Raw genomic sequence first — 24696 nt, forward strand, 5'->3', positions numbered from 1 at the left:
TTTTAATCGAGTAACGTCTTTGCGACATAATTATCATTTTTATCAATTAATTTAAGAACTTTGTTCTTGTCGGTGGAGCATTTTCCATCTAATTCTGTCCTCAGCCATCGGTTTCACCTCCCTATACGACACGAGCTCTGCCTTCTCTTTTATTTCATCTAGCAATGCCCTTCTTGGCTTTCCTTTTCCTCTTCTTGCTTCGATTTTTCCTTCAATCAGATGTTTCATAAAGTTGTCGTGTCGTATAAGGTGGCCAAACATCTTTCCCCTTCTTGTCTCTATTGCTTTCAATAACGTTCTTTGATCTTGTCCAGTACTTCTTCATTTGTTTTCTTTTTTCGTTTCTATAAAATTGAGCTAAATAACCTTAATAGCTTTTAACATCAAGTCTCACTCGCATAAGTCAACTTTGACGTTAACTTTAACCTACGAACAACAAAACAAAGTTTGCCAGTATATGCAGGTTAAAATAATGCAACATCTCAGATATTTTACCACTGACTTCAACATGCACTTAAATGCAAAATTTCAATGTCAATCAGTGACACTAGCACGAAGACAAGAAAAAAAATTAAATCTTATTTTTTATTATTAGTTTGGATTTCGATTACAATAATCCAGAGTACATCTTCACACGGCCATTGTCCAGCAAACGGACCACTTATCGCGTTTTTCGACATCTTCATCTCAATAGGTCGTTATGGAGGTTTTGCCGCGCACTCCATTTTATTAGCAATTCAGGTATTTGGTAGTCTTCACACGTCCCGGGCGATAAACTGGTGTGGCTGTACTCGTATGTATTGTATCGCTTTTAATAGCAAGACGTTATTATATTCCTTATATTTCCAAATTGATAACAGTACAGCATTTAATTAATTAAATAAATAATAAAAAATAAATATATTACGACAAATCACATAGATTGAGCTAGCCCCAAAGTAAGTTCGAGACTTGTGTTATGGCTAATTCAAAGATACTATATTTTATAACAAATACCTATATAGATAAACATCCAAGACCCGGGTCAATCAGAAACAGATAATTTTCCATTAGGACCGGACCGGGGATCGAACCCGGGACCTCTCGGCTCAGAGACAAGCACTTTACCACTGCGCCACCGAGGTCATCCTAGGCCGTGACTGACACTTTTTACGTCAAGATTATACTTACGTATTACTTTTCTATTACAGTATCAATAGAGGATATTATATTTGCAGCGGACCCTAGGTACAATGTTTATCTTATCGATATCAAACTTGTACAACCATATAACGGCGTCGCTGCTGTCGAACTTTGACAAGAAAATTACATTTCATCAAAGTTGTTCCAATTTTTATCAACGGGTCAAGTAACTTTGGCATTCTGTATGTAGAAATATAGTAAGACTGAAAATGAAAATAAAAAAAAACACTAGAAAACAACTGCAAGTGGAATCATTGAGGCATACGTATGACACCACAAAGGCATTGTTTTATACGGTTGACCTGAAGTATTGAAGGGTTAAACAAATAAAACATCGCGAATTGAGGGGCCACCTTTTTTTTAAGTCAGTAAAAAAACAGGAGATAAAGTTGTCATCGCGAAAAAAATATTTTCCAAAAGGTAGGACAACACGTACGGAGCTCATTCCACAAAGGTCGTTAACACCGAGGAAGAATAAGCACTTCAATTAAATAATCAATATGTCAATACTTGAAAATATAATAACGGTTGGAAAAACGCGAGTTGGCACCGCGACGCTGCGCGCGCGCCGCATCGTAATGAAGGTTTTTCTTGATCGAAGCGTGGGAGCGATGGTATCTGAATTTGAGTGTTGGCAGCCCTGCCTGGATGATAGGCTGAAATGGGCATTCAAGAAAGCAACCTAGTTTTCTAAAACGATCCGCACATTATCGCCTATGTATTTATATAAAAATATATTTTATATATTTTTATGAATTTCTTTTCATTTACAGCGACAACTAAAAATATCACAGGAATTTATGCTACATTAGACAGTAAAGGATTATTTTAGATAGTGTTATAGTGTTTTCCATTATAAAAAAATACCTACGTTTTTCTCTTCATAGACGTATTCCTCATGGCTGAGGTTCGTGGCCATTACGTGGAATGCAACACATACAACAACTGTCTTGGCACTATTCATGAAGTGGTTTGAGATTGTCTTCTTTTATAAGAAATGTAGTCTCATATCATGACAGGGATTTTGGTGGCTACCATCTTGTTTAGTAAATAGTGGTAACTATGTCCAAAAGAAAACTATAACAATTTTTAATAAAATCAATTATCTAAGCTTAGTTTTCTGTAAAAATATAATTCTGGCAGGTTTTGGAGAGAGCGTTCTCTAGGACCCCACACAGGGTTTGGTCAATTCTTGTTTTCTTTCCCCTTGTTTGGCTCAGTGAGGATAACGCTTTAATGTTTGATTTATATATTTGCTCAAATATAACATATAAAAGGTTGTAGTAACGTTTCTTCAAAATCTTCAAAGTCTATTAAAACTATAGTCTCAAAGCTGGTGACAAATGACCATCATTAATGAATCCTTGAAGTTTGATACAAATGAGACTGTTTGTCGCATCCATGTCATAATTTCCATATATTAAACTTAATAATATTAATTTGCGTCACATTAATAATAACGGTATGTGTCACAAATGAATGTCATGTAAATAATAAATAAAACATAATATTATCAACGTAATAATATGAATAACATATTACGAGTTCACCCTCTTTTTATTAATTCATAATTCATCTTTATTTATTCAATTATGACATGATTTGGCGTAATTGGAAATATATTTTATGAGTCACTACTATTTGCGCTCCTGGAGTCCTCTCCCAGAATAATTTTGAGATAAAAGGTACCTTGGTAAATGGTTATCGGTTTCAGTTTGAAAAATATATAGTTTACGGCTAACATACTCAGTTGTTTTTCACAAAAACAATTATTTTCAGGAACCTATAAATTTTAAACTGTTCAAAATGTTGATAAAAGGAAAACCTATAAACATAAATACACCATTCTAAAAAACATTTGAAATAATATTGAGGTGTAGAAAAACGTTTTCTATATTTGTACGGCCGAGTGGCCGGCATACATTCCTCTTAAATAGGAGGCAAATATCCCAATAAACATATGAACGTATTGCGTTTACTTTAAAATGAGGAAGTCATCATTTGGATTTAATTAGTACTCATTAGTTGAAGACGATCATGTTCGCGTTAACAGGGGTGCGCACGCTTCATTCGTTAATGCCATTTAAATTTGCCATTAATTACTTGGAATAAAATTGTCTATGCTACGCGTTGAAGGAAATTGACCGGACCTTAGGAAATAATGGTCTTCATTTCATAAATAAACAATTAATTAAATTTATAGATCTGATCGGCCATTGGAAGTTTTAAAGTCGAGATTATTAGGGATTAGTCTACTTCTACTTTCATTAAGAGTTGCCAGCTTGACAATTACAAATTTAAAATTACTTCATTGTAACGATTGACGACCTCGGTGGCGCAGTGGTAAAGTGCTTGCCTCTGAACCGAGAGGTTCCGGGTTCGATCCCCGGTCGGGTCATGATGTTTTTCTGTTTGGGCCGGGTCTTGGATGTTTATCTATATATGTATTTGTTATAAAATATAGTATCGTTGAGTTAGTATCCCATAACAAAAGTCTCGAACTTACTTTGGGGCTAGCTCAATCTGTGTGATTTGTCCTGATATGTTTCTTTATTTATTTATTTATTGTCCTGGATTCTGTAGTACTGGATGTAATATTTTGTAATATCAATCAGTGGGGGCAATTAGTAATTGTCGATGCCAATTTTGCCAATTTTGTTCAGACCCGTGTACCTACGTGTTTTTAGGAAGATGCCGACTATGCAATATTTCATAGTTTGAGTAATAAAGTATCTTGTAAATATTTTCTTGTACATTAGATATGTAATATATTAAAATAATTTATTAATTGATGCTTCTAACTTTATACAATTCAGGTATAGTTGGCAGTAAAGCGACCGGGAAAAAATTCAGAAAAATTCAGATGAAAGAGACAGAGAATTGCCAGTGAAGGTCCTCTGCAAAAGCACCATATACTATTCTAACAACACACACTTCCATAATGGATATTCGGCTTCCCAAAACAAGAGATCGGTTATAATTTTACAGATTTAACTTTATGTCTCAGAGACGAATTCCCCGTAAGCATGAAACTCCATAAAAATTATGACTTCGACCAGCTTAGTCTATGGCAAAGCTTCTCCTTTCATACCGGCGCGTGCAACTTTTTGCAGGCTTCGATGAGTCAAATCTGTGCTTTATATAAGCTGCTAACTAGTGTCCTGCTGTGATCTTCAAGGCTGTGGTTTAATTGGCTCTACTGTTTGTTTTTATATCACTTATCTGGCCTTCTGCAGAAATTATTATTCATCTGTGACGCGATAATAGTTCTTAGTATTATTCCTAGCTTATATCCCAATAAGTGTTTCCATAAAAGTAGTGGTGATCAATAATTTCTTTTAATTAAGCACAACTTAATTGTGGTAATCTCTATCTAAGAATCGTCTAGATAGAATGACAAATGAAAAAGTCCCATCATTTAACAGTGACCTCACTGTGAAATGACGGGACTTTTGTTATGGAACATATATATATACCTACTCGTACATATTGTTAAACATCTAAGACCTTAGAGATAAGACGTATATATGTTTTCTTTTTTTAATTGGCAAGGCGCATAGGTGAAACTAGGGAATTTGAAAGAATGAAGATTATATAAAAAACAAACATAACAATTTTTCGGGATAGTTTCGTAACCATTGCGCTTTAGTTTCATTGTAGTTTATATAGTTTATGATACACTACATACAATGTTGAAAATTTAAAATCAAAACCGAAAAAGGGTTAAAAATAAAGAAATAAATAAAAAATACCCGTGTTTATTGAATTGTCAGAGTGAACTAACAGTGAAAGTTGAAATTGGGCATTGGAACGAGAACTGTCAGAATTTAGTGCAAATAAATATCCATTATCGCCGTGTTCTGTTGATTTCGACTGTCACTTGTCCGTGTCATAAAGTACGAAAGGCTGCGGTGTCAATTGTGAAATGTCCCCCTTTGAATATTAACGTCACCTAAGCATATTGATGCGGTGGTGGTGTAATGGTGACGCCTGTGGACCGAAAGGTCCCAGGTTCGAACCCTACTCATACCACGTGAGTTTGTATACCAATCTGACTCATGTGTTTTCATGAGAGGGATCATGAGAAGGGATTGTAAGGATGTTAATTCAAGTTAATGCCTACTTACCTGTCAACCAAGACCTGATGCAGAAGAAAAAGATAATATTTTTGGAAAAATATGCAATCGAAAGAAAGAAGTGATCTAATACATATTCGCCAGTTTATCGCTCGCTACTCTGACTCGGGCCGGGTCGGCACACAGTCGGCGAAAACACCTTTTAAAAGCATATTTTTGTTACAATTAACGATTTTAATTAAGAAAGTAATCAGATAAGTCAGCTAATGAAAATTGAGTGTCTTGACAATAAACTATTTGATCTCGAAAGTGATATAACGGTTGACAATTATCATCATAACCTTTAAATGACATTATGGGTAGTATTAAATTTCTTAAACTTGCCTTTTGTACAAGCTTTCATTCTTTTGTCAACTCCTTAGAGTGGGTTGCGCCAGGCAAGTTAATCGTTAACTTTAACATGCACGCCGCCGCCGCGCCGTCGTAAAAATGAAATGACTGCTTTTTTTCTACGCAGGTTAAAGTTACCGTCAAAATTGACTGGTGCAACTCAACCTTAGAATATATAATTTTTTATGGAAATCTAATAAATCTATTTATAATGATCAAATCCATATTTTTTTATTAAGTTTTAAAAGTTACTTTCCGTCAATAACGCTAGAAATGATGACTGGTATTATAAGTGTAAGTTTAAATTTAAGGAGTTTAGAAAAATTGTTACTATTTTTTATTTTAGCTAAATTTTATTTTAGTCAAATTTGACTGGTGCAACTCAACCTTAGAATATATAATTTTTTATGGAAATCTAATAAATCTATTTATAATGATCAAATCCATAATTTTTTATTAAGTTTTAAAAGTTACTTTCCGTCAATAACGCTAGAAATGATGACTGGTATTATAAGTGTAAGTTTAAATTTAAGGAGTTTAGAAAAATTGTTACTATTTTTTATTTTAGCTACAAGTAATTTAGTCTTTGAGTACTAACAGACAATATTATTTAAGTAATAGGTAATAATCCAAAGATCAACTTCATACCAAATACGATTGCTCTCCTAATAACTTTATTATTCGTAGTATATTCCGCATAAGGACACGATGTATTACAAGCCCTTCCCTTACTCGAGACATCTCAATCTGTGTCTCATAACGATCGCATCTAACTATCATATCATCTAGATAAATCGGTTTGACAAAATCATCTCATACATCAGTGGAAATCGTTCCGGAATCGAACCGTTGTAATACCGCGAATAATTCGGTTAGTGTCGGGGGTCACGGTGGATTTTTAGAGCATCGATAACGCGCGTGGTTGCCACAGGCGCGCTAGTGTAGTTCGGTTTATCGATAATCGTGATAATCGTAACTTATTTGCATATTTGAATGTTGTTTAGCTTTATTTTTATTGATGCACGCCTAAAACCTAGAAGTAGTTAACTAACACATAAATGTGTCGGTTTATTTCTTCAATTTTTATCATGAATATATAAAATGAATAAAAAAATTGTAATTTTCACGTCCATTACAATGTTTCCATTAGATTTGCTATTCTAACTAAAATATTTCTTGACCGAACATATCTGGCAGATACGGTACGGAAATTTCGATTCAGAATAATAAAACTCTAAACAAACTTTAGCCGCAGCGACTGAATACGAACAAACGTAAACATTCGCGGTTCCGGAGTTACGGCATTAGTTACCGTTTCCAAACTAAATCCATTCATTTTAAACTACATCTGTATATTTGAGTTTTCCTCTCAGTCTGGAATCAAAATAAATTTATATTCTATTGGATTGTACAGTTACTGGAATTGAACGATCAATTATAAGTGTATATAAAATGCATTCTAAAGTTACATGTGGCTGCGCGAGCGACAGGTATATTGGTTTCCATCTGTACAAAGGAGAAATAGCTATGATGACTGTGCTCGAATGCGTAGTGGTTAGCGAGTTTCGCTTGTGACATTTGATGGTTGGCCAAAATGTATTATCTCCTACTCCACCTTCAGAAGTCACTGGTCCCTTTTTCAGAAAGAAACACACAAAACTTTCGTGACACTATTAATGGAGTGGTTTGCCATTGCCATTCACATTTCACCTACAACTTAATAATCAACCAGTGTGCAGTGTGTTTCCTCGCGATGTTTTCCTTAATCGGAAGAAAGTGGTGATTGACACATGAGTCATATCGCTATACAAACTCATGTGAGTAGGATTCGAACCAGGAACCTATCGATCCACAGGCCTGTCTTAACCATTACAACGCCACTGCTTCAACTCGCCGCTAAATTAGCAGTCGTTAAAGCATTGAGTTTACGTAGGTACCATAGCACATAGCCCATCCTCCTTATCCACCCTTAAGAATGGCCAGAAATCCAACCTGTTGATAATGATGAATTATTAAAGTCGATAAATCGCCAATCGACCCCAGCACATCACTATTAGTAGTGACGCGCGTAAATCGGAGCGCGTGCGCGCCGTGGGGCGAGCGCCGCTCGTAATTCGCGCCGCCCCCCTCCACAACCAACTAGCGAGCCTCAGTGTTGTGCCTCGTTTGCATACGCTTAGTACATGATCGTTACTTATTCACTATGATTGCTCAGCGACATGAAGAGGTTCTTGGTTTCCGATTAACTACTCCACTCTTTTCCGTTCAATTAAATATATAAATATAAATAAATAAATATATAAGGACAAATCACACAGATTGAGCTAGCCCCAAAGTAAGTTCGAGACTTGTGTTATGGGATACTAACTCAACGATACAATATTTTATAACATATACATATAGATAAACATCCAAGACCCGGGCCAATCAGAAAAAGATCATTTTCCATCATGACCCGACCGGGTTTCGAACCCGGGACCACTCGGTTCAGTGGCAAGAACCACTGCGCCACCGAGTTCGTCAAAATTGGTCGTTTATTATTATCATTACATAAAAGATAACTGATGGCGGACAGCTGACACGGATGATGATACTGCGACGGTATCAAAAAAATCGGTGTCAAAATATGAAAAAAAAATTTTGGCTTCCCATACAAATTGGGTGATAGCTGAGCGCACTTAGTAAAGACAAAATTTTTCGTTCTTATTTCACTGATTATGTATTTTAGAAGTTGTTGTATCCAATGTACGGAACATATTGTAAAAGTTTGTGCAGTGCCCATTACCCGGTACAGCTACTAAATACGTGTAAACTATGCATTTATTGTGTGATTAACCCTTATTGTTATGAGGTTTAATGATGAGTTATTATAGCAATTACAATAGTATGTCATACTTAATTTAAAGGATTATTAAACGGTTTCTGTTTTAGGCGTTTTCTAATAGAAAATAATCAAATGCCAATTGATTTTAAATATGCCTGTTTGGCGGTACTCCTGTGGCTGAAAAGTCCCAGGTTTAAATCTACTATGAGTTTGATAATTTTTGTTCTTCATAGTCGTATTCCTCATGGCCGAGGATCGTGGTCATTACGTGGAATGAAACAAACACAACAACTTTCTTGGCATTATTAATGGAGTGGTTTGCCATTGCCTTCTCCATTCCACACACAAGTTAACAAGAATCATCCAGGGTGCAGGTTTCCTCACGATGTTTTCACTGCACAAAGCAAGTGGTGGACGATGAAAACTACTATACATGAGTCAGATTGGTATACAAACTCATGTGGCACGAGTAGGATTCGAACGTAGGATCTTTCGATCCAAAGGCGGGCGTCTTAACCACCATCACCGCTTTCAATAATTTTTGTAGACCACTGCTTATTTGCGGTGAAGAAAAATGTCGTGAGGGAAGTTATATGCTAGATAATGATATGAGCGCTCTGTTCACCATTTGAGAAGCTGTATGATCAAATGCAGAAGATTGACAAATCATTCGTGATATTCTTTCAATATATTTAAACTTAAAATTAATTCTCTTACAATCTTTATGTGATAAAACGATTAATACATACCTGGGCGAACCTGGGGCGGGTCGCCAGTAATTCACCGTCAATCGGACCTGCCGAAGGCTTATAATTTAATCCAAAGTACAGAATCGTAAATATAATTTACAATTTACATACACCTACCGTTAAACGATTCTGCATTATTTTTTCATGCGGTCTGGTCGGCACGCCTCGACCGCTGGACAAAACGAAGGTTTTGCTAGATGGGTTCTCTTTTGACCCATCTCTACCTATATTTTTTTAAAACCAAAGCTGAAAGTAGAAAAATACACTGACACGTACGTAATCTGCTTCAATTTTATAGCCATTAGTGTACATTTCACAAGTGTTTGAACGCGGCGTGTGGCGTTTCATTAGTGTCAGACATTTTTTATGAAAAGATTTTTTTTTTTTTAATTAAATATTTATAAAATTAACATTGTACCAGTATTTTACTTATTTATAAAATAGGAATATTAAATTGATTACTGTGTATGGTACAATTTAATAAACACTAATGACATCTCGCGGCGGAGTTCGAAACGCTCGTGAAATTCACCCCCAAATATTTTCCGGCCGTTTGCGTTGTACTACGAGCGTAGTTGCGGGCAACAGCTAGAGTGAATATAAATATTTCTTGCTTGCGTTGCTCTTAAAAATTCACAAAATTATTTGAAATTCCAAAGATCCAATAATGTTAACAATTCTTAGTTTAACTTATAATATTAATAAATTAATGTATAATTATACTAGACTGTAAGTACCACCAGAGGGGTCCAATGGGAACAGATATAACTCGCATATGATTACGAAGAGCAATATCCCGAAAGATACGATCTTATCTCGCGATCCAGACATGCCTCCGATGACACTTTTGACCCTACGATTTTTCAGTAAATACGATTTTAATCGATACATTTGTTGATATCATGAGATATCGATACAATTGGTTCTGCTTCTGTGTCGATAGAAATCTTATGTAAATTCATTTATATTTTGTTTTATTTGCTTATAATTTTTTGTATTCGGAAAAAATAATATTACCGTAACATACGACCAAATCCTTATGGATTTGGTTTTACAACGATTTCTTTAAAATTCTGTACAAAAAGAAAGTTAATCTAAATAGTTCTTAAATTTAATAACATGGTTCTTTGTATATTTTAATAAAGGAAAACAATCAAAATGAACCAATCAAATAATGGTTTCTTTAATGAAGTCTAGTTGAATAGATTCAATTTATTACAATTTATTCAATTTATTTAATACGCTCCTCTGTGTAATCTGAATTTATGAAATTGGGAATCGTACCCATTTTCTTCTGATCTCCTTCGAAATGCACCATCTTTAATCGTACCGGGTCCCGTGTCCTTAATAAAGAAATAAAAACAAAAGGCTGACGAAAACGAACCGAGGTCCATGCATCTCCATGGCCTGTGTCCTGTACCTTCAAAATAAGGATTAATAAAATATTTTTAATTCGCCGCCATTCGATTTTTGAATTCGAGGTTGCTGTCAACAAAAAAGTTTCTTCTTCTTAAATCTTTATTGTCTATGGATTGGCAAAAAAAACAAAGCGATATTTTATAGGTTTAAAACCTTAACAATATTGTATCCGACGTTCAATTAAGCCGCACCGAAACTCAAAAGATATTTTCTTAAGGTATTTCGCGCGTACGCCGCGGCTCGACTCTTCGTCTTGTCAATAAACTCCATATAAATTGCCTTTACCACAGTGAATTTGAATATAATAGCCCATCTCCTATAGTTCCCTTTTTACCCCCTTTCCTTGAAGTCCGTTCGCAATCCTTGTCCGATTATATTGTAAGCAAATTATCTGCTTGGATCTGGCAAGCGGATTGAAGGAAGGAAAAACGTGCACGTTGATTTTGTATCGTTAATAATTTTATTTTGCATAGAGCTGATATAAACTCGGTTTCAGATATTCATAATCGTGATTTAAGTGGCCTTTCATGCATTGAAGGATTTACTTAGACGTCGTTGTTTCTTCTTAGATTTACATACGATTGCTTTATGATTGGTAATATTTATTATAGAATCAGCTTTGATTTTTACTATGAATGAAAATGTAGAAATCTGTTTCAATTTGTTCTCATACATAATTATCTTTTTTCGGGTAGTTCGTAGTTATTACATCACTATTAGTTATCACGTCTGCAATGGTAACTTAGTTATATTTGGCCTCAGGTAATGGACTTAAATAATAGAATAGATTAATGTGGTCGTAAGAATATGCAATTTAAATAGTGCGGCTACTAATTGTAGTGACAGGACTATTCTAAAATTAAAACAAAATGAACAGCCTGATTTGAGATAGGACGAATAAAAAGTAAACAATCCATCCAGCCAGTTACACAACGGAATGATCCCGTCCAACGCACGGCACGCGTTGACATCGCCATTTTGAATTCGAATAAAATTACCTCGAAATTACGAGAAAATTCATTCGAATAGTGATTCTACAATAACGATGGTTTTATTTTTATTGTGTTTGAAGTATTTTTATAAATATTCGGAATTGTAAGAAGGTCTTTTCATTGTTCGGTAATAAAACAAAAATACGAAATTGCTTGATTTGGTCCATTATACGCCACTTTATAATTTTAATTCGTCTGAGTATTTTCATTTGTTATATCTTTCATATTTTTGTTTCTTGCTTCTTTAGAAGTATTTTCTATGTGAAATAAAGAGTTTCCAAACAAACAAGTTGGTCATATTGTCAGTGTTTGGTATCTAATTCATATTGTACATTCATTTTTTCTATAAAAAGATTTACCAAAACCTATCAGACATTGGAATACATTTCTTAGTAATCAATTAGTTTTGTAATCGATACGATTAATAGAACCCCATAAAAGCGCATCCCTAGACACGATGTGGCTACACTGACACGTGACGTGGGAATTGCCAGTGAATAAATATTTAATTTAAATGTTTGTGACGCTCGCGAATCTAGCCTATAGTCGAGTGTAGCCTATTGAAAAGTCGCTTTCCAATTTACAATGGTGACGGCCCTGGCTTTATGAAATAATTATTTTGTCATTCATCTCTCTCACATCTGAGCTTTATCCCGGTTTTCTCCTCAACTGTTTAGCGTCGGAGCCCAGGGTCCTGTTTCATACTTTTTCGTCTCCACTTCGCACGATCGTCGGCATCTCTAGTTGTCAGACCAATTCTTGTATTTATCCCTTCTGCCTTAAGCGGGAGCGGCATAGCCAGATATTTTTCCCTACGTAATTTTCCGGTCTACGCAAGAGGTAGATGGCCAGCGGCAATTATTTTGTCATTCCATTAACTTTTATTAATTTAATTTAAAAAAGGAATATCTCGAAAGTTTAGTCCAGCCACCAGCCACGTGGCTAAAACATGGAAAAAGAGATCAAACAACAATCAGACAACCCGCAAATGTTCGAGGAGCCCCGACCCCAAATAAAATGGAAGAAAGGTTGGACGAAGAAGAATTTAAATTAAAAAGCGAAAACCCTTAGTGCTTTCTTGACGACATTGTCAAAGAGGAAACTACCAATAGTCTGCATTAAGGATATCGAAAACCTGAATATGAATTTATTTCTTTATAATTGAATATGAATTTATAAATTGGAGAAATAGTAGAAAAGCATACCCTGGGCTTCGACGCTTAACACAGCTGAGGAAACATAAAGAGAAAACGCTTACATGAGAGACAGAATATTTCTTTAATTTAAACAGTCCCATCATTTGACCAGGTCCGTACTAAGGCATGCAAAAAGATTAAACGGAAAAAGAAAGCGATTAAGTATCAGCTAGATAGTTCCTCATTGTATTGTGTAACTGTACAATGAGTTAATTGGTCATCCAGAGCTGCACTAAGGACACAATCGCATGCGCATATTCATTGTGGGCTTCGATACGATCACACACTTTCGATTCCACTTAATATTCAACCCGTATAATTGGGCCCTTACCTGATTCTGGGTAAACACTTGTTCGTTTAATTATATTTATTTGCTTTTGATGTTTTATTTTTTAATGTAATTACGAGAAATAAAAAGCAAATTATTTTTGTGGTCTAGTCACTTGGACTTAGTTCACTGTTTTTACTTTTACTGTTTTACTTTTACTGTTTTCAACATCCCTGTCACTTAGACAGGGATGTTGAAAATTAAGTCATGTGAATAAAATCATAATTAACATCTTTTATTACGTTACAAGAGCATAGCTCTTAAATAAGAAGAAGAAGATGTTTAATTAAAGAAAACAGTTATTAACTTAACGTTGGCTATGATTTTATGACCGGCCGCCTGCCTGACGTTAACCCTCTTTGAGAATACTGTTGCATATCAGATCACAAAGCATTTTAGTGGCCTTGTACGGCATCCAAGCGATTTGGAGTGGAAATATGACTATTATATTACATGTATTTTGTCATATCTATCTTCAGTAAATCAGTAATCTTAAACACGTAGCACCAAAAATATGTAAAACATTGTACTATTTATCGTGCCACTTAACCAACTTATACGAAAAAATAATATTATAATTGATTAAAATGTTCGACCTTTGAAGTGCTACTGTAATCGCAAGTCTGTAACATTTATTAAATATTAACATTCGATTTTATATCGATTGCAGTTTTCAATATTATAGATGAAATCGAACTTGATCACTTTCCGCCAAAGCGCTTTACGATCGGCCTACATTATAATCACCAGCACTGGTTTTATTGTACGAATTATAAAAAAAACGCGTAATCACTATATTAATGCCACTTAAAAAATATTTCTCTTAAAAACAACATAAAATCGCCAGTTTACGATAACCGAGTGCAACTCACCTGATTTACAAGATCGGCATTTTTTTTATTTATTTTTAGGGTACCGTTACTCGGAGGAAATACCTCAATGAAAATAATAATAAAAAACTTAATTTTTACAGAAACAGTACAGTATTACGTTTTTCACCTTTACGGGGTAGACCCAGGGCCAAGAATCGCGAAATTCGAAGGCAATTTCGCGGCCACCATACAACTTTGGCTGTATGTAGCCTTATTGGTATAATTGAGAATATGTACATATATATATATATATATATATATATATATATCACTAGCTAACTAGGTCATCGCGTATGAAAAAAAATCTCTCATTACTTTTTCCCTTGATTAACTTTTATAGTCTGCGCTAAGCAGTTGGAACGTTATATGTTTTTGCTCTCAGACTACCATGGAAGAGTTTATCAATATGATATAGGGTTTTAACCAACAAACCCTAGATCATATGATACAAGAATCTTATGAAGATTTCATATTTAGCCACGTTGCCTTCTTGGCACGTTGCCTCAGGACACGCTATAATAATTTGTGATTTTCAAAAATTTAAATTAAGTTTAGTTTTAGTTTTTATTTAATGTGTCATGTTATTTCTGTTTAAAATAAAATAAATACCTACTACATTTTGAGGTTTATTTTTTACGCTGATCCAGAGAGATATGAGATGAGAGATAAATTTGAAATTTGAAGAAAATAGTAAACGACCGATGCATACATCACATGCTATCATCGATTTTATTTTCTATTACAAAATAATAGTAATGTAATTATACGGAACACTTTCCCCGCTAGACTTTTCTCGCATATCCTTGTTTTATTTTAAGCAATTAAAACGGTAGCAGTGTTGCATCACGTATTGCAATTAACGATTTACGCAATGATCTCGTGTGATAACAACATTTGGGTACAATTTCGATGAAATTTTATTTCGATATATACAGATAATATTTATTTTTTTCTAGGGCCTATTTTTAATCAATCACTATTTCTTAAGTCCACCTTTTGTACTAATTGTATATACATATTAATTTGTCTTGTATTAATCTTAAACTTGAGACTACTACATGAAGTTCTTCAAAAAGAGCGTGAATTCAGCCGTACATAGGTTACTGTGACCACTTCCCATCAGGTGGGCCGCAGTGCCTGTTTGCTCTGTTAGTAGTATATTCATAGTGATAGTTCTTTTGTGTATTAAAGTAGCTTTAGAAAGAAAGAAGAGTTAAGGGCTTTACACTAAACATATCTCTAACCCATCTCACGTCAGGACAAACCCTACATTGCTTACCATTGACATTACAAAGGACTGTTATTCGTGTTCAAGCCACGAGGCATTGTTTTGTCCGGTTTACATCACATTCGTTGCGGAAACCTATGGACGTAAAATAAAAGTACACAGATCTACAACTCATGCCATTTTCGTATATTGGAACTAACCTTGATACGATCTTTGATTTTTTTCTATTGAAAAGATAAATAACGTTTTCTAAACAACTGAATATATAGTTATCAGAAGCTCAGTATCTACATACATAGAACATAGGTATTAGCTTCCTATAAAATGGAGATTAAAGAGTAATTACTTTTTATGAGGATATTAATTCTACTAAGCCGCCATCATTGAATTAAGGCACACATTTCACGTTATATTAGTTAAAATTATCGCAGGACTTAATAGATAACACAATGAACATCAACATTTCATTGTTTTACAAGTAACACTGTGTAAATAAGGAATAATTTAGCCTGATTCTCACCGAAAGAATATGAGGTCCGTTGATAAATAATCACACTTGAGAATTTTAACTTATTGACCGAGCGAAGCGAGCGAGTTCTACCATTCTACTTGGGGTAAAAATACATTTTTTCTATGTATATTTATATAACGCGATAAATTTCGAACCGTTGGTATAATTTCGATGAAATTTCAAAGGTATGTTGGATCTGCTAATGGAATTTTTAAGTTCGTGGGGCATCAACATCGGTTAAGTCATTTTTGAAATATTCACAATTTTGTAAAAACTCATCAAAAATTTATTGTGTTCACGAGGTCTAAGTTCGCGGCGAACAACTAGTTCAATAAGAAATTACATCAAGTCCCTCGTCCCTATTCCTAGGTTTATATAATAATTTTCACTTCTGCACTTGTTGTTTGTTTTGTGCTATGGTGCTCAATCCTCATTTCACTTTCAAGTAGCCTTCGTCGCGTTCAACATTTACATGTTTTATGGAAGGGAAAACAGGACTGATGGGAAGAATTAAAGAATAAGGAAAAGGCATGGAACGTAATGCTCGCTTCAAAAATTCTACTACACACATCTGTCAACATGATCTGTAAGACTGAGCATAGTGATACTCAATATTGGTTTAATTTGTATTATCATATATTTATTTATTGTTCACAAATAAATATCGCTGTTCTGAATGTGTGACATCATAATAATAATCTGTTTCATCAAATTTCTTCGGCATAGGATCGTTATCACAGGAATTACCTAAATTTATTCGAATGTTCATTACATTACCTTCATCTAAGTTTTCTGTCTTTCAAAAGCGACCAACTATAACTGATAGAGATCAACAATATCAAAAGGGAATTCATAAATCAACTCTAATCATGCAAAAAAATTGTCGTTACCTTGACTTTTAGATATTTTTTCAGTTGGTATTTTCAAAACATTAGCTCGAAATAGAGATATGTGATAGAAGAGACAATCGGGCTACCGATGTACGAGATAGCAATACACATCAAAAAGTCTGGCTCCAGTCTTACATATAGCTTCATGGTTAGGAGCAATAGATGTAATTATGGCTATGTACTATCGCCAAACAGTTCGTGCCTATAGCTTCTTGATCCTAACAAGCCGGGTGTTCCATGGTGTGCGGGCGCGCCCCGTGGCGAGCCATTCGTTTGTTCTCGGCAGTAGGGGCTCGCTCCGTGAAATATGTGTGTCGTGAACCCTTGCTACAATTATAAAGAGTTGCGATGCCCCCATGAACTCCTAGTACGAGGATCTAGTTATCCTTTAGTAATTAATCTGATTAGCAAATCCAGAATTTTTGTTTAAGATGTCTGATGTGATCTATCGCGTATATATAGCGTATCGTGAACACTTGCTAAAATTATAGAGAGTTGCTATGCCCCCATGAACTCCTGGTACAAAGATTTAGTTATTCTATAGCTTAATGTTTATGATGCTTGATGACTAAATCGATTCTATCTAGATTGAAAGTTTTGACTAATACGTAAGGTAAATGTGGAAAACAAATTTATTATATTTTTTAATTTTCAATGTTCAGTTTCCGAAAAAAGTGAAACACTTTATCACCAGCGCGGAATAATAGGGGAGGCTATTGCCTAGCAGTGAGACTCTAAAGCCATCAAGAGCCATCAAGAAGAGAGACTTGCAATGATAGGTAAATGTTATCGATTTGGTTATTTTGAACCCATGTATACAAAGTTTATAATGTTACTGAAATATTTATAATAATCACAGACGTTTTAGAAGTATTTTTTTTTCGTTTTAATTAGAAAGTATGTAAACGGGCTATGTAATGTTTACTTTTACCAATAATAAGTTAATACTTATTACATGTAATTTCATGTCAATAGTCAGATTGATTTACAAATTCAAAAGAAAATATAGACTTTGGCGCTTGGTGTTTCACCCGAAGAGCGTGCGGTTTTCAATCTCACAGATTGAGATCGCCCCAAATACCTAAGCTCGAAACTCGTGTTATTGGATACTAACTAAATGATACTATACTATTTTTGAACACATTGTACATTATAGATGAACATACAATACCCAGGTCACTCTGAAAAATATGATTTTCCATCTTGATCAAACTGGGGAACGAAGCCGGAATCTCAGCGTAGCAAACCGGCATAACGAACATTAAATATAAATATATAAATATTTGGGACAAATCACACAGATTGAGATAGCCCCAAAGTAAGTTCGAGACTTGTGTTATGGGATACTAACTCAACGATACAATATTTTATAACAAATACATATATAGATAAACATTCATGACCCGGGCCAATCAGAAATAGATCATTTTCCATTATGACCCGACCATGGATCGAACCCGGGCAGTCTCACTCACGGTTCAGTGGCAAGAACTCTACCACTGCGCCACCGAGGTCGTCAAAATCAAGTCGAACATTAGACTACAGAGGATGATTTAGAACTAAACCGTCTGAAGTTATGTTCGCAATTCTCCATGCTGAGTTCCGTTTAAATATATCGCATAACTCACTCGTCCTTCCCATATATTTATTGCTTTATTTGCTACAATGAGAAACAATTAAATTACATACATATTAATGCGTGTCGCGTCGGTAATTGCACATGTTGGCCCAACATTGCAGAGAATTGGCGTACATTGTTTAGATTTATTTGGAACTATGCTACTTCTTCAATTTTCTCATACTTTTTCTGCAGATTACTATTTGTTTCGATTCCATTATATTTTTATTCTGTCTCTTGCCGTTTCACTCGATACACCTTTCCTATTCATATTGTCGATGATAATAGGATCTATTATCATCTCTTCTCTTCTATGGTCTTCCTCTATTCCTGAAACCTGTCCATTTTTAGGTCCTTTTTGTAATTATGGTTCACTGCCCTCCCTAATAATTTCAAGCTTCACTTTTGATTCTTTTTCATACTCATTATACCTATACGTGGATAAAATATACATTAAGAAATGTACAGAACTGCAATATTTGATCCTGCATATTTTCTCAAATTTATTCAACAGCAGCGATACTCCAACCGTTATATTTGAGTGCGATTCTATATAACTCTGTTGGCTCCACCATTGGCCCAACGTGTTCATGAGACATTATGATAAGTAGACAATTTGTAGCGGTTTTCGCGACGGGGAGGTGATTATTCTAAGGCCAAATGCTTAAGTTTAATTATGTGCAATAATTACCTCCCTAGATTGACGTAAAGGCTAGAGATTAGAATTGTGTGTTACAGTGACCTTTCCTTGTTCTATATATATATCTAGCTATTGTCCGTACGGTAGCCTATGTTTGACCTAGGGTATTAACTATATCTAATTCATCAAAATCATCCCAGCGTGAAAGGGACGACAGAGGGACGGACACGCATTTTTGATATTAGTGTGGATGCGTGCGAAGGACTATCTCCTCCAGGACGAAGTCATCTTCTTAGGAATTAGTCCATATGTATTTATTTAAGCATAGCACATCTGATCTAGAAGTGAAAGCGGCACTACAAACTTTAGTATCTCCTCCCAGAGTTCCTCCTTAGAATCGGAGGCAATTCACCAGCAATATGTAATTAATACCTAAATAACTACAATCAAAGAAAGAGTAGAACACTTAATTGTTAAAAAAGTAATTCTCTCTTTTTAAAAATGTGGTGATAACTGTACATCTCTGTTGTTGTTAGTTGAGTTGGTTACTTTGTACAAACTTTTCTTGCTTTATATTTTCTTCTGGCAAATCCATTTACTTTCTCAATTTGTCTCATTACTGGACAAACAGTACAATTCGACATACATTGTGTATTTTGTAACAGTACTTCTCGCTCGGGGCCCGCCAAATTTAAATAACCAATTATATTCCACAGCCGCCGCTGATTTATCGATCAATTTACTTTACGCTGCGCGAACGCCGAAATTAAAACATGCTTTGATGGTCACCTTAGCGGCCCGCTGACACCCGGAGCATCCAACTTTCTGATCGTATGTAGGATGATCTTACATTGTACTGGTACGGTACAAGATTGTCATACAATAAATATAAATTGAAATATAAAAAGATGACGAACAAAACGACCATTGTTTTATTATTATTTAAACCATAATAATAAAAAAATCTCATTTGTCTCAGTGCCAGTCCCAGTGCTTTTGTGATTTGTGCTAGTTTTTGTGTTTATTCGTTACAAACAAAAAGTAACAAGAATAAAAATCTTTTCTCTTTATATTATTACTATGTATATACTAATTGCATTTGAATCTCTGTTTTTGTTTCAGGTAATACAATCGACAGTATCATAACATGGTAATAACATTACTAGAGCGATCATAATATTCCTCAGCCAATAATACTTGCTAGTCTAGTATTATTGACTGAAGAATATTATTGCAGACGTCTGCAACGGGACATAGTCACATAACAGTTAAAATAGCCTTGTAAAGTATACAAACAGGGACTTAAAATTATAATCAAAGATAATGTGAAAGCAATGCCATGTAACGTATAACTATAGTCGTATGTTAGTGTACTTTTAGTTTCATATTAATGAGTATTCTTTGCGTGCCGGTTTTTTCTCTCGGAACTTTATTGTTATCAAACACGAACGTAGCCGTTGTTTTATTGATTTGCGTCTGCGTATCTGGGAGATGTCTTTTCATCAGGTACTTCTGTTTTCTAACTGGCTCGAGATATAAAATTGTGTTGCTACTACTCTCTGTATCTCGCTTGAGCGTTTCAATGGCGTGCAGGTCATAAGCTTTGATAGATTCGGATTGTAGGGTCGGCTTTCTTAATTTTCTTCCCCACTTTGTTCTTGGTCTTCGATGTCTTTATACTTAGCTGTCACACTGTTGACTCTCATGTCCCATTCCTCCTTCTAGGACCAAATGTAATAAGAAAGTGCAAAATTTAAACTCAATGTACCTTAGTTACTTAATAGCCACAGACTACTGAAGTTTATTTGCAAATTCGTCACTAATACTAAAGAAAAACTGATAATTAATTAAGTTTAGTTTATTAGTGATAATAAAAATAGCACGTTACAGACAGCAGCGCGGGAAGAAGAGACGCAGAAGGCGGGAAAAAAACACGACTTGACGTTTATCTATTGTCAGAATAGGGTGCGTTCTATATTTCAACAAATACAATCGAGTAAAGGTAATTTGATATTTTGATATGCGGTTGAATGGAGTTTCCTGTACTCCAGACCTTAGTGCCTATAACAGAAATAGATCTATATAAAACGTCTAGTTCCAGCCTAATGGATATAAATGGGGGAAACAGCCTGAAAATATCCAATGTTGGCCTAAAATCCACCTCTTTCTCGTCCATACAAGTAGCTCCATTAACACGTCATGTCTATATAGGCGAAGAGTAACCATGCGATTTACGATGACACAGCAGCTATGGCAAAAAATTGAAATATATATGTCGTCTCCTGAGGTATTTCTATTTTTTGGTAAGGTGTAGGATATATTTCTTATTAAGGTGATGAAGCCGAGATAATAAATTGAAGAGAAATTATTTATTTTTATACTATAGCTATTATGGCCTTATCAGAATAAATAAACATTTTATTTCAGTAACTTTGGAATGTATAAAGATACGTTTTTCTCTAAAAATGGCAGACAGCAGAATTTTAGTATACGTAAGTAGGCTTCGGGACATCATAGCCGGGTATTCAGCCGAGAGCATGCGAGGTTGTGAAAAAGACAGCGAATCACATAAAATGCAACGAATTAATAATAAATGAGTTCAGTTCGCGTCATGTTCTTGCAATCCCAATTAAAGCGGAGCCGGCGGGCGAGCTAGTCTCGTGAAAAAATGGCGAATGAATTACTCATACACGGTGCAACCCCCGCTGTGATGTACTTGTGACGAGAGACGTATTCTGGAACTAGTATTTCAAAATCGATGTGAAAAACTTCATAGGTACATGCTTCACTTCTTTTTTTTTTCAAAACACAATAACTATGGAATAGTACAAGTGTTTATTTATTTAACAGTTGATATTTTTACAGTGATAAAATAAATTTTCCACTTACGATATTCGATATTCCACCTGATTAAAAACTCCCACCGTTTCGCGATAATAAGGCGATGGTAGTCTGGAAGTCCCTAAACAAACTCTGTGCTGGTGATGCTATAAATGTAGAACCAAGTGGGGCTTCTCCAATCACAGCCTGTGTGACTGTGGTGCCATCAAGACTAAGGTTCATCTTTTATTGTGTCCCCACTGCCCATGTCCTGCATTAGGGAAGATTTCAACAAGGTCAACGATAGTGCCGTAAGCGTAGCCATATACTAAAAATCGTTCTCGAGGGAAGTAAAAGTATTACTTCCCTCGAGAACGATTTTCCGCCATTAGCCCTCTTGTCTGGGCCCTTTCAGCGTGCGGAGTCTGAGCCGCCGATCATTCCAATCAGCCCAGCTCCTTTAGGAAGCGGAGCACCACCGATACTGATCATTGATGACACAGCCATTTACTGATCGAGAATTCTATACTTATAGCCATTCAGACTCGACTAGAAGAAGATTTCGTAAAACATGATATCGTTCAGAATAGGCATTTCTCTCTCGGTGGTCTACGAACTGCTTTATGCTGCCATTCTCCCATTAAGTATGTCGCGGACACTATACACAGCTTCTAACGCGGTTATGTCTGCAATATGCAACTATGTACTGTACGTACACAACATTATGTGAAATATTTGTGTTTTTATAATTGTATTTTGATTGTGAAAAGTGATTTATGCCTACTTTTTAATAACATATTTTCTGTGCTTACTTAAAAGTGATGACATTGTTCTATAAAACATATTTTTATATAATTCTAATGATTCAACATTTGATTGTAAGTATTTCATATAAATTTGACTGTGAAAATGTTGTCAATGCATACCTAAACCAATCATAAGATCAAACATCTTCGGGGAAGGAGAGGCCTTTGCCCAACACTGGGACATTAAAAGACTTCTAAATTATAAAGAAAATCTAACCAAATCTACTTAAATTATGTTTGAAATGTAAATCTTGCGGATGATTTGCATAAAAAAGTGTCCCAGATATTGGCAGTTTGACGTCGTGTTATATTGATTTATTATTGACTTTAGACTGACGTGAAAATGGCCATATAAAGGTGTTCGACTTGGATATAATTGGCTTATTGCATACGTAATTGAAATTAAGACCTGTTTGAAGTTAGTATTATTACTAAGTACAATTTATATTATTTGGTCTTGATGATAAATTTGGAGTGTGAAAGTAGTCTGTTTTCTTTTGGAACGATTCTTGAAACTCCATAATATAGGTACTAGAACAACGAACATAACTGCAATATTTTACTAAAAAATTAACAAGACAGTTTTAAATAATTATTTCTGAGGCTTTCTTTATGCCTAATTTATGCTTAACCGTTAAAATTGTTCTCAAAATGGACCCTACAATGGCGCCGTTATTCATCTGTGATATCCGATGAAACATATAATTAAAAACACCTCATACAATTGCAGCGTCTCAATCAAACGCCCAGAAAATAAAAACAAAATCGATTGATAATCGGCCGATATCGATCAAAGCGTTCGTTACAAATCGGTCGGATCGATGGATCGTTGAATCGATTAACCTTTAATGATCGGAAGGAGTGTAATCATCGTTTCTTATTTGTCATTCATCGAAATTGTGCATGTCGAGTCCATGTTGGGAGCGGAAGATAAAATGGATCAATTTAAATCATGTTTTTCAGATTTAAAATATGACATTTTTATTTAATGTAGGCATTACAAATTAAATATATAAATTCAATGCCTACATTAAATAAAAATGTCATATTTTTAATCTGAAAAACATGATTTAAATTGATTAATTTTATTCTTCCGCTTTATATATTTTTATATATATATACGAACTACTTAATTACACACAATTTTTATTTCTAATTTCAACATGTTAAAATCCAATGTTTAGGTTGCAGTTCTCCATGAAAAGGTATTAATCGAGTACATATTATGATTTACTCTATAGGTTTCTTCCCTAAAATTAGATATCAGGATTCGCTCCTGAACGACATCAAACCAGTACAGTTAGGTTTCACTTAGTCAGCACCATATTACCTCAATAATACTATATGTTATTAGGTAACTATATATTTTTCATATAATGTAACATACATTTTTCATGATTTAATTAGCATTTCAAAACTTCTAATCGCTCTTAACTTACGCCAACGACGAAGTACTCCAAAAGTAATAAGATTTAAACAAACATTTCTATTAAGCGGCGCGGGCGCAGATAAAAAACATCATTATCATTACGTCACGGCGCAAGGTGATAATTTTAGTAATGATAGTTCAGTGGTGATAGGTGATGGTTCTACACTTTTGATAATATCGGGTTTAACACGATACTTACTTGTTAAAGGAACGCTTAGTTAAGATGTTTCAAAACCTTGACAAATAAAACTGTTGTTTCTTATACACAGTTATTCTGCAGTGGGAATTATATGCGCTTCATCGTTTGTTTAATTTGTAGTCTCTCTCTCATCTTCGCCTGTCCCGGTTGCATTCGAGGCTGCGACGCTGTGAAGCGCGGGGTCAGGGCTGTGATTTTAACACAAGCCACCGTCAGCGTCAACCCTCCCTGGGGATGCTATTGTCGCCTCGTATGTTATCCATGAAAAGATATTAAGTGATTTTCTAGGGCGGGAACCATTCTCCACTTCCGTTCATCATCAATTGGCATCATCTACACTAATCATAACATCACGTTTGAAGCCGGTATAGGTGAAGTCTTAATTAGTTCATAATATAACACGTTTATTTTTAGATCGAAGATTGTGTCTGTGTAAACGTAATGAAATATTCAATACAAGAGTCCTCGACAGAACAAGCAAACTTCTCTTGATTTTTTATTCACAACCACTTTCACGAAGACGCTCC

The 24696-nt window shown here is 34.9% G+C and overlaps 1 protein-coding gene across 2 annotated transcripts in view; it reads left to right on the forward strand.

Annotated features, from left to right (window-relative positions):
- The window catches only part of bs (blistered), a 232296-nt gene that overhangs the window by 127302 nt on the left and 80298 nt on the right, over window positions 1–24696 (forward strand). The gene's annotated exons all lie outside the window — the stretch shown is intronic.

The sequence above is a fragment of the Plodia interpunctella genome, chromosome 8 (genome assembly GCF_027563975.2).
Source record: "Plodia interpunctella isolate USDA-ARS_2022_Savannah chromosome 8, ilPloInte3.2, whole genome shotgun sequence".
Lineage (NCBI taxonomy): Eukaryota > Metazoa > Arthropoda > Insecta > Lepidoptera > Pyralidae > Plodia > Plodia interpunctella.